This window comes from Colius striatus, chromosome 19 (genome assembly GCF_028858725.1).
Source record: "Colius striatus isolate bColStr4 chromosome 19, bColStr4.1.hap1, whole genome shotgun sequence".
In the NCBI taxonomy this organism is placed as follows: Eukaryota; Metazoa; Chordata; class Aves; order Coliiformes; family Coliidae; genus Colius; species Colius striatus.
In genome coordinates this window covers 12,211,262-12,222,521 of record NC_084777.1, presented here as the reverse complement: position 1 = coordinate 12,222,521, position 11,260 = coordinate 12,211,262, and positions in this window count along the sequence as shown.

The window sequence follows — 11,260 nt, the reverse complement described above, 5'->3', positions numbered from 1 at the left end:
TATGTGGCAGAGAGGGATCTATGGGGGGGGTCACTGTGGCATGGGGGTCTATGGGGTTCACTATCTGGCAGGGGGGGCTCTATGGGAGTCACTATGTGGCAGGGCTCTATGGGGGTCTCCATGGCTCACTATGTGGCAGGGGGGGTCTATGGGGGTCTCAATGGCTCACTATGTGGCAGCGGGGGTCTTTGGGGGTCTCTGGGTCACTATGTGGCAGGGGGCTCTATGGGGATAACTACGTGGCTGGGGGGCTCTCTGGGATCACTATTTGGCAGGGGGGCCTATGGGTGGTCTCTGGCTCACTATGTGGCAGGGGAGGCTCTATGGGGGTCTCAATGGCTCACTATGTGTCAAGGGAGGCTCTATGGGGGTCTCAATGTCTAACTATGTGGCAGGGGGCTCTATGGGTGTCACTATGTGGCAGGGGAGCTCTATGGGGGTCTCCATGGCTCACTATGTGGCAGGGGGCTCTCTGGGGGTCACTATGTGACAGGGAGCTCTATGGGGGTCTCCATGGCTCACTATGTGGCATGGGGCTCTATGGGGGTCACTATGTGGCAGGGGAGGCTCTATGTGGCAAGGGGGGGCTCTATGGGGGTCTTAATGGTTCACTATGTGGCAGGGGGTTCTATGGGGGTCACTATGTGGCCAGGGGAGCTCTATGGGGGTCTCCATGGCTCACTATGTGGCAGGGGGCTCTCTGGGGGTCACTATGTGGCAGGGGAGGCTCTATGTGGCAAGGGGGGCTCTATGGGGGTCTTAATGGTTCACTATGTGGCAGGGGGTTCTATGGGGGTATTAATGGCTCACTATATGGCAGGGGGCTCTATGGGGGTCACTATGTGGCAGGGGGGTCTATGGGGGTCTCTGGCTCACTATGTGGCAGGGGGGCTCTATGAGGGTCTCTATGTGGCAAGGGGGCTCTATGAAGTTCACTATTTGGCAGGGGGGTCTATGGGGGGGGGGTCTGGCTCACTATATGGTGGGGGGTTTATGGGGGTCACTATGTGGCAGGGGGTTCTCTATGGCTCACTATGTGGCAGGGGGCTCTATGGGGTCTCAATGGCTCACTATATGGCAGGGGGCTCTATGGGGGTCACTATGTGGCAGGGGGGGCTCTATGGGGGTCTCCATGCCTCACTATGTGGCAGGGGGCTCTTTGGGGGTCACTATGTGGCAGGGGGGGTCTATGGGGGGGGGTCTCTGGCTCACTAGGTGGCAGGGGGGCTCTATGGGGGTCTCAATGGCTCACTATGTGGCAGGGGGTCTATGGGGGTCTCAATGGCTCACTATGGGGCAGGGGGGTCTATGGGGGTCCTCAATGGCTCACTATATGGCAGGGGCTCTATGGGGGTCTCCATGGCTCACTATATGGCAGGGGGCTCTATGGGGTCACTATGTGGCAGGGGGCTCTATGGGGGTCTCTATGTGGAAGGGGGGGTCTATGGGGGGGGTCTCTGGTTCACTATGGGGCAGGGGGGTCTATGGGGGTCTCAATGGCTCACTATGTGGCAGGGGAGGCTCTATTGGGGTCTCCATGGCTCACTATGTGGCAGGGGGCTCTCTGGGGTCACTATGTGGCAGGGGAGGCTCTATGTGGCAGGGGGGGCTCTATGGAGGTCTAAATGGCTCACTATGTGGCAGAGGGGTCTATGGGGGTCTCAATGGCTCACTATGTGGCAGGGGGCTCTATAGGGGTCACTATGTGGCAGGGGAGCTCTATGGGGGTCTCCATGGCTCACTATGTGGCAGGGGGCTCTATGGGGGTCACTATGTGGCAGGGGAGCTCTATCGGGGTCTCCATGGCTCACTATGTGGCAGGGGCTCTCTGGGGGTCACTATGTGGCAGGGGAGGCTCTATGTGGCAGTGGGGGCTCTATGGGGGTCTTAATGGCTCACTATGTGGCAGGGGGTTCTATGGGGGTCTTAATGGCTCACTATATGGCAAGGGGCTCTATGGAGGTCACTATGTGGCAGGGGGCTCTATGAGGGTCTCTATGTGGCAAGGGGGCTCAATGGGTCTCACTATTTAGGCAGGGGGGTCTATGGGTGTCTCCCTGGCTCACTATGTGGCAGGGGGCTCTATGGAGGTCACTATGTGGCAGGGGAGGCTCTATGGGGGTCTCAATGGCTCACTATATGGCAGGGGCGTCTATAGGGTCTCATGGCTCACTATGTGGCAAGGGGCTCTATGGGGGCCTCTATGGTGCAGGGGGTCTATGGGGGTCTCAATAGCTCACTATGTGGCAGGGGGCTCTATGGAGGTCACTATGTGGCAGGGGGCTCTATGGGGGTCACTATGTGGCAGCGGGCTCTATGGGGGTCTCTGGCTCACTATGTGGCAGGGGGCTCTATGGGGGTCTCCATGGCTCACTATATGGCAGGGGGGCTCTATGGGGGTCACTATGTGGCAGGGGAGTCTCTATGGGGGTCTCCATGGCTCACTATGTGGCAGGGGGCTCTATAGGGGTCACTATGTGGCAGGGGGGGCTCTATGGAGGTCTCAATGGCTCACTATTTGGCAGAGGGGTCTATGGGGGTCTCAATGGCTCACTATATTGCAGGGGGCTCTATAGGGGTCACTATGTGGCAGGGGAGCTCTATGGGGGTCTCCTTGGCTCACTATGTGGCAGGGGGCTCACTATGTGGCAGGGGGGATCTATGGGGTCTCAATGGCTCACTATATGGCAGGGGGCTCTATGGGGATCACTATGTGGCAGGGGGGCTCTATGGGGGTCACTATGTGGCAGGGGGCTCTATGGGGGTCTTAATGGCTCACTATGTGGCAGAGAGGGATCTATGGGGGGGGTCACTGTGGCATGGGGGTCTATGGTGATCACTATCTGGCAGGGGGGGCTCTATGGGAGTCACTATGTGGCAGGGCTCTATGGGGTTCTCCATGGCTCACTATGTGGCAGGGGGGTCTATGGGGTCTCCATGGCTCACTATGTGGCAGGGGGGTCTATGGGGGTCTCAATGGCTCACTATGTGGCAGCGAGGGTCTTTGGGGGTCTCTAGGTCACTATGTGGAAGGGGGCTCTATGGGGATCACTACGTGGCCGGGGGGCTCTCTGGGGTCACTATTTGGCAGGGGGGCCTATGGGTGGTCTCTGGCTCACTATGTGGCAGGGGGCTCTATGGGGGTCACTATGTGGCAGGGGAGCTCTATGGGGATCTCCATGGCTCACTATGTGGCAGGGGGCTCTCTGGGGGTCACTATGTGGCAGGGGAGCTCTATGGGGGTCTCCATGGCTCACTATGTGGCAGGGGGCTCTATGGGGGTCACTATGTAGCAGGGGAGCTGTATGGGGGTCTCCATGGCTCACTATGTGGCAGGGGGGCTCTCTGGGGGTCACTATGTGGAAGGGGAGGCTCTATGTGGCAGGGGGGTCTCTATGGGGGTCTCAATGGCTCACTATATGGCAGGGGGGTCTATGGGGTCTCAATCGCTCACTATATGGCAGGGGGCTCTATGGAGTCACTATGTGGCAGGGGAGCTCTATGGCGGGGTCTCCATGGCTCACTATATGGTAGAGGGCTCTATGGGGGTCTCCATGTCCCACTATATGGCAGGGGTCTATGGGGGTCACTATGTGGCAGGGGAGGCTCTATGGGGGTCTCCATGGCTCACTATGTGGCAGGGGGCTCTATGGGGGTCACTATGTGGCAGGGGGGGTCTATGGGGGTCTCAATGGCTCACTATATGGCAGGGGGCTCTATAGGGGTCACTGTGTGCCAGGGGAGCTCTATGGACGTCTCCATGGCTCACTATGTGGCAGGGGGCTCTTAGGGGCTCACTATGTGGCAGGGGGGGATCTATGGGGTCTCAATGGCTCACTATATGGCAGGGGGGCTCTATTGGGATCACTATGTGGCAGGGGACTCTATGGGGGTCACTATGTGGCAGGGGGGCTCTATGGGGGTCTTAATGGCTCACTATGTGGCAGAGAGGGATCTATGGGGGGGTCACTGTGGCATGGGGGTTCTATGGGGGTCACTATCTGGCAGGGGGGGCTCTATGGGAGTCACTATGTGGCAGGGCTCTATGGGGGTCTCCATGGCTCACTATGTGGCAGGGGGGTCTATGGGGGTCTCAATGGCTCACTATGTGGCAGCGGGGGTCTTTGGGGGTCTCTGGGTCACTATGTGGCAGGGGCTCTATGGGGATCACTACGTGGCAGGGGGGCTCTCTGAGGTCACTATTTGGCCAGGGGGGCTATGGGTGGTCTCTGGCTCACTATGTGGCAGGGGAGGCTCTATGGGGGTCTCAATGGCTCACTATGTGGCAGGGGAGGCTCTATGGGGGTCTCAATGGCTCACTATGTGGCAGGGGCTCTATGGGGGTCACTATGTGGCAGGGGAGGCTCTATGTGGCAGTGGGGGCTCTATGGGGGTCTTAATGGCTCACTATGTGGCAGGGGGTTCTATGGGGGTCTTAATGGCTCACTATATGGCAAGGGGCTCTATGGAGGTCACTATGTGGCAGGGGGCTCTATGAGGGTCTCTATGTGGCAAGGGGGGCTCAATGGGGCTCACTATTTGGCAGGGGGGGTCTATGGGGGGGGGTCCTCTGGCTCACTATGTGGTGGGGGGTCTATAAGATCACTATGTGGCAGGGGGGCTCTATGGGTGGTCTCTGGCTCACTATATGGCAGGGGGCTCTATGGGGGTCACTATGTGGCAGGGGGTTCTGTATGGCTCACTATGTGGCAGGGGGGGTCTATGGGTGTCTCTGGCTCACTATGTGGCAGGGGGCTTGGGGTCTCCATGGCTCACTATGTGGCAGGGGGCTCTATAGGGGTCACTATGTGGCAGGGGGGGGCTCTATGGAGGTCTCAATGGCTCACTATTTGGCAGAGGGGTCTATGGGGGTCTCAATGGCTCACTATATGGCAGGGGGCTCTATAGGGGTCACTATGTGGCAGGGGAGCTCTATGGGGGTCTCCGTGGCTCACTATGTGACAGGGGGGCTCACTATGTGGCAGGGGGGGATCTATGGGGTCTGAATGGCTCACTATGTGGCAGCGGGGGTCTTTGGGGGTCTCTGGGTCACTATGTGGCAGGGGGCTCTATGGGGATCACTATGTGGCAGGGGAGGCTCTATGGGGGTCTCCATGGCTCACTATGTTGCAGGGGGCTCTATAGGGGTCACTATGTGGCAGGGGGGGCTCTATGGAGGTCTCAATGGCTCACTATTTGGCAGAGGGGTCTATGGGGATCTCAGTGGATCACTATATGGCAGGGGGCTCTATAGGGGTCACTATGTGGCAGGGGAGCTCTATGGGGGTCTCCGTGGCTCACTATGTGGCAGGGGGCTCACTATGTGGCAGGGGGGTCTATGGGGGTCTCAATGGCTAACTATGTGGCAGCGGGGGTCTTTGGGGGTCTCTGGGTCACTATGTGGCAGGGGGCTCTATGGGGATCACTACGTGGCCGGGGGGCTCTCTGGGGTCACTATTTGGCAGGGGGGGCCTATGGGTGGTCTCTGGCTCACTATGTGGCAGGGGAGACTCTATGGGGGTCTCAATGGCTCACCATGTGTCAAGGGAGGCTCTATGGGGGTCTCAATGGCTAACTATGTGGCAGGGGGCTCTATGGGTGTCACTATGTGGCAGGGGAGCTCTATGGGGGTCTCCATGGCTCACTATGTGGCAGGGGGCTCTCTGGGGGTCACTATGTGGCAGGGGAGCTCTATGGGGGTCTCCATGGCTCACTATATGGCAGGGGGCTCTATGGGGGTCACTATGTGGCAGGGGGGCTCTATGGGGGTCTCCATGGCTCACTATGTGGCAGGGGGCTCTCTGGGGGTCACTATGTGGAAGGGGAGGCTCTATGTGGCAGGGGGGGCTCTATGGGGGTCTCAATGGCTCACTATATGGCAGGGGGCTCTATGGGAGTCACTATGTGGCAGGGGAGCTCTATGGCGGGGTCTCCATGGCTCACTATATGGCAGAGGGCTCTATGGGGGTCACTATGTGGCAGGGGAGGCTCTATGGGGGTCTCCATGGCTCACTATATGGCAGAGGGCTCTATGGGGGTCACTATGTGGCAGGGCGGTCTATGGGGGTCTCAATGGCTCAGTATTTGGCAGGGGGGGTCTATGGGGGGTCATTATGTGGCAGGGTGGCTCTATGGGGGTCTCAATAGCTCACTATGTGGCAGGGTGGGGGATGGGATGGGGTGGGTAACTATTTGGCAAGGGAGGGTCTATAGGGGGTCTCACTGGCTCACTATTTGGCAGGGGGCTCTATGGGGTCTCAATGGTTCACTATTTGGCAGGGGGCTCTATGGAGGTCTCAATGGCTCACTATGTGGCAGGGGAGCTCTATGGGGGTCTCCATGGCTCACTATATGGCAGGGGGCTCTATAGGGGTCACTATGTGGCAGGGGAGCTCTATGGGGTCTCCATGGCTCACTATGTGGCAGGGGGCTCTATGGGGGTCACTATGTGGCAGGGGGGTCTATGGGGGTCTCTGGCTCACTATGTGGCAGGGGGCTCTATGAGGGTCTCTATGTGGCAAGGGGGGCTGTATGAAGGTCACTATGTGGCAGGGGGGGTCTATGGGGGGGTCTCTGGCTCACTATATGGTGGAGGGTTTATGGGGTCACTATGTGGCAGGGGGGCTCTATAAGTGGTCTCTGGCTCACTATATGACAGGGGGCTCTATGGGGTCACTATGTGGCAGGGGGTTCTCTATGGCTCACTATGTGGCAGGGGGTCTATGGGGGTCTCCATGGCTCACTATGTGGCAGGGAGCTCTATGGGGGTCTCTATGTGGCAGGGGGTCTATGGGGGTCTCAATAGCTCACTATGTGGCAGGGGGCTCTATGGGGTCTGAATGGCTCACTATATGGCAGGGGGGTCTATGGGGTCTCATTGGCTCACTATATGGCAGGGGGCTCTATGGGAGTCACTATGTGGCAGAGGAGCTCTATGGGGGGGTCTCCATGGCTCACTATATGGCAGAGGGCTCTATGGGGGTCTCCATGGCTCACTATATGGCAGGGGGCTCTATGGGGGTCACTATGTGGCAGGGGGGGTCTATGGGGGTGTTAATGGCTCACTATATGGCAGGGGGCTCTATAGGGGTCACTATGTGGCAGGGGAGCTCTATGGGGGTCTCCATGGCTCACTATGTGGCAGGAGGCTCTTAGGGGCTCACTATGTGGCAGGGGGGATCTATGGGGTCTCAATGGCTCACTATATGGCAGGGGGCTCTATGGGGTCACTATGTGGCAGGGGGCTCTATTGGGGTCTCTATGTGGCAGGGGGGGTCTATGGGTGGGGTCTCTGGCTCACTATGGGGCAGGGGGGTCTATGGGGGTCTCTATGTGGCAGGGGGGGTCTATGGGGGTCTCAATGGCTCACTATGTGGCAGGGGGTCTATGGGGGTCTCAATGGCTCACTATATGGCAGGGGTTCTCTATGGGGCTCACTATGTGGCAGGGGAGGCTCTATGGGGGGGTCTCAATGGCTCACTATATGGCAGGGGGCTCTATGGGGGTCACTATGTGGCAGGGGGCTCTATGGGGGTCTCTGGCTCACTATGTGGCAGAGGGCTCTATGGAGGTCTCAATGGCTCACTATATGACAGGGGGCTCTATGGGGCTCACTATGTGGCAGGGGGGGTCTATGGGGGTCACTATGTGGCAGGGGAGGGTCTATGGGGGGGGTCTCTTGCTCACTATGTGGAAGGGTGGGGTATGGGAAGGGGGTTTGGGTGCTGGGGAAGGAGTTTTGGAGGGGGGCTGGGTGCTGGGGAGGGCTCTGGGTGCTGAGGGAGGGGGTTTGGATGCTGGGGGAGGAGCTAGGGAGGGGATCGGGTGCTGAGGGAGGGGATCAGGGTGCTGGGGAGGGGGAGTTGGGTGCTGGGGAGGGCTGGGTGCTGAGGAAGGAGTTTGGGAGGGGGTTTGGGTGCTGGGGGAGGGTTCAGGGTGCTGGGGAGGGGGATAGGGAGGGAATTTGGGTGCCGAGGAGGGAATTTGGGAGGGGGTTGGGTGCTGGGGCAGGGCTCTGGGTGCTGAGGCGGGCTCAGTCTTGAAAGGGGGCTCCTGGTGTTGGGGGGTGGTCAGGGTGCTGGGGGAGGGGTCAGTCTGGTTGGGGGGGTCAGACTGAAAGGGGGCTCAGGCTGGTTTGAGGGAGTCAGGCTGGTTTGGGGGCTCAAGCTGGTGTGGGGGTGTCTGTTTTAGGGGGCTCAATCTGGTGTGGGGGTGTCTGTGTTTTGGGGGGCTCAGGCCGGTTTGGGGGTGTCTGAGTTTTGGAGGGCTCAGGCTAGTTTTGGGGGGCTCAAGCTGGTGTGGGGGGTGTCTGTGTTTTGGGGGGCTCAGGCTGGTTTAGGGGGCTCAGGCTGGTTTTGGGGGGCTCAGGCTGGTGTGGGGGTGTCTGTGTTTTGGGGGGGCTCAGGCTGGTTTTGGGGGACAGTGTGTTTTGGGGGCTCAGGCTGGTGTGGGGGTGTCTGTGTTTTGGGGGGCTCAGGCTGGTTTTGGGGGACAGTGTGTTTTGGGGGCTCAGGCTGGTGTGGGGGGTGTCTGTGTTTTGGGGCGCTCAGGCTGGTGTGGGGGTGTCTCACCGACACAGTCGAGCTGCGCCGGGTCCAGCCGGTAGCCGGGGTCACAGCTGCAGGTGAAACCGTCGGGGAGCCGCACGCAGCGCCCGTGGCGGCACCCACTGAGCACCCCACACTCCTCCCCTGGGGCTGGGGGGGTCAGGCTGGGGGTCAGCACCCCAAAATCCACCCCCCCTCCACCCCACCCCCTCCCCAAACTCACCCTCCTCCTCTTCCTTCTCCTCTTCCTCCTCCACCAAGGCTCCGTGGGCTTGGTAGGACCAGGCGTGGGGGTCGGGGTGGGGGTCAGGGTGGGGGTCGGGGGGTTCATAACGGGGTCCCCGAGGTCGGTGAGGGATGAAAGGTAAAGGGGGGGCCTCAAAATCATCCCCCTCGTACCGGGGGGGGGCGTAAAGAGGATCGTGAGCGCCGATGCCGCCAAGCCCCGCCCCGAAAGAGGAAGGGTCGTATTCGGAACGGGGGGGCAGAGTGGGGGGGCGAGGTGGGGCCCCCCGAAATAGTCGGGGCTGTAAGGGGGGGGTAGGGGGGGCGTAAGGGGGGGAGGTGCTCGAAGGGGGGGGCGACGTAGCCCGGGGGGCGCAGAACGTTGCACAGGAACTCGAAGTCGTCTGGGGAGGAGGGAGGGGAGAGAGAGGAGAGAGGGGGGTTATGGGGGACCCCCAGACACAGTAAACGGGAATGGGAGGGGGTTGGGGGGCTGGGGAGGGGGTTGGGGTGTGGGTTTGGGTGCTGGGGAGAGGGTTGGGGAGAGTGGCTGAGTGCTGGGGAGGGGGTTGTGGGGGGGTCAGGGTGCTGGGGAGGGGGTAGAGGAGGGAGTTTCGGTGCTGGGGAGGGGGTTGTGGGGGGTCAGGGTGCTGGGTAGGGATGCTGGGGGTGGGCTCAGTGTGCTGGGGAGGGGGTTTGGGTGCTGGGGAGGGGGTTGTGGGGTGGGGTTGGGTGCTGGGGAGGGAGTGTGGGTGCTGGAGGTGGGCTCAGGGTGCTGGGGAGGGGGTTTGGGTGCTGGGGGAGGGCTCTGGGTGCTGTGGAGGGGGTTGGGGAGGGGGTTTGGGTGCTGGGGAGGGGGTTTAGGTGTTGGAGGTGGGCTCAGGGTGCTGGAGAGGGGGTTGGGAAGGGGGTTTGGGTGCTGGGGGTGGGCTCAGGGGGTCTGGGTGTTGGGAGGGGCTTGGGGGGGACAAGGTGCTGGGGAGGGGGTTTGGGTACTAGGGGAGGGCTCTGGGTGCTATGGAGGGGGTTGGGGAGGGGGCTTGGGTGCTGGGGAGGGGGTTTGAGTGCTGGGGGTGGGCTCTGGGTGCTGGGGAGGGGGTCTGGACACTGGGGTGGGCTCTGGGTGCTGGGAAGGGAGTCAGGGTGCTGAGGGGGAGGGGGATTGGTGCTGGGGGGATAAAAACGGCCCCCAAAGGGGTCGTGAGATGGGGGGGGTGGGGGGCTACGCGCGACCTTCTTAGTGAGGCACTTGGGGTCCCATCATGGGGGTGCATGGAGGGGTCAGCTGGATCCCTCCCATCGCCACGGGCTGAGTGGGGGATGTTGAGGGGGTCCCTGTGTTAGCGGGGGGGTGCCCCGAGGCTCCCACCTGAGCGGCGCTCGGGGCACAGGGCGTAGTCCACGCCCCAGGCGTGTCCGTACAGGCAGCAGCACTCGCTGTACGGCACCTGCCCGTCCCGCCGCGCCCCCCCGCACACCAGGTCCGGCCGCAGCTCCTGCCAGCACACGGCCCGCGCCGCCGCTGCGCGGGGGGCTGCCGTCACGCGCCGCGACCACCCCCCGCACAGCGCCACACACCCCCAGATCCGCGCTGGCCCCGCAGAATGCGCTTGGGCACTCCAAAGACTCCCCCGAAAACACCCCAAAACTCCCCCTTTTGTCCCTCGCAACTCCACCAAAACGCAACTTTTTCACTCAAAACTCCACCAAAACTCCCCTTTTCCCCTCAAATCTCCTCTAAACTCCCACTTTTGCCTCAAAACTTCACCAAAACCTCACTTTTTGCCTCAAAACTCCCCCCCAAACCCCCCTTTTTCCCCTCAAAAGCCCCTTTCATCCCTTAAGATCCCCAAATCTCTCCTTTTTCTCCTCAAAACCTTCCTTTTTCCTACTAAAACCCCGCTTTTCCTCTCAAAAACTCCTCTTTTAACCCTTAAGACCCCAAAATCTTCACTTTTTCCCCTCAAAACCCCCCTTTTATTCCTTAAGACCCCCAAAGCCCCCTTATCCCCTCAAAATCTCCGTTTTTCCCCTCAATGCCCCCTTTTTCCCTTCAAAACCCCTTTTATCCCTTAAGATCCCCAAACCTCCCTTTTTTCACTACCACTTTTTATCCCTAAAGATCCTAAAACTCCCCCTTTTTTGCCCTCAAAACTTGCCTTTTATCCCTTAAGACCCCAAAACCCCTTTTTCCCCCTCAAAACCCCCTTTTTCCCGCCTTTAGACCCAAAGCCGCCCCTTTTCCCCTCAGCGCCAGGCCCCCGCCCCCTCCCCTCGGCCCGTCCATTTCTCACGGGGGGGGGGGCGAAACAAACCCCCCCGCTGCCAGCCCGGCCCTATCCCCCCTCCCCAGCACCCTGAGCCCTCCCCAGCACCCAAACCCCCTCCCGAACTCCTTCCCCAGCACCCAAATCCCCTCCCGAGGACCCTCCCCTGCACCCTGAGCCCAACCCAGCACCCAAACCCACTCCCTCAGCACCCAAACCCCC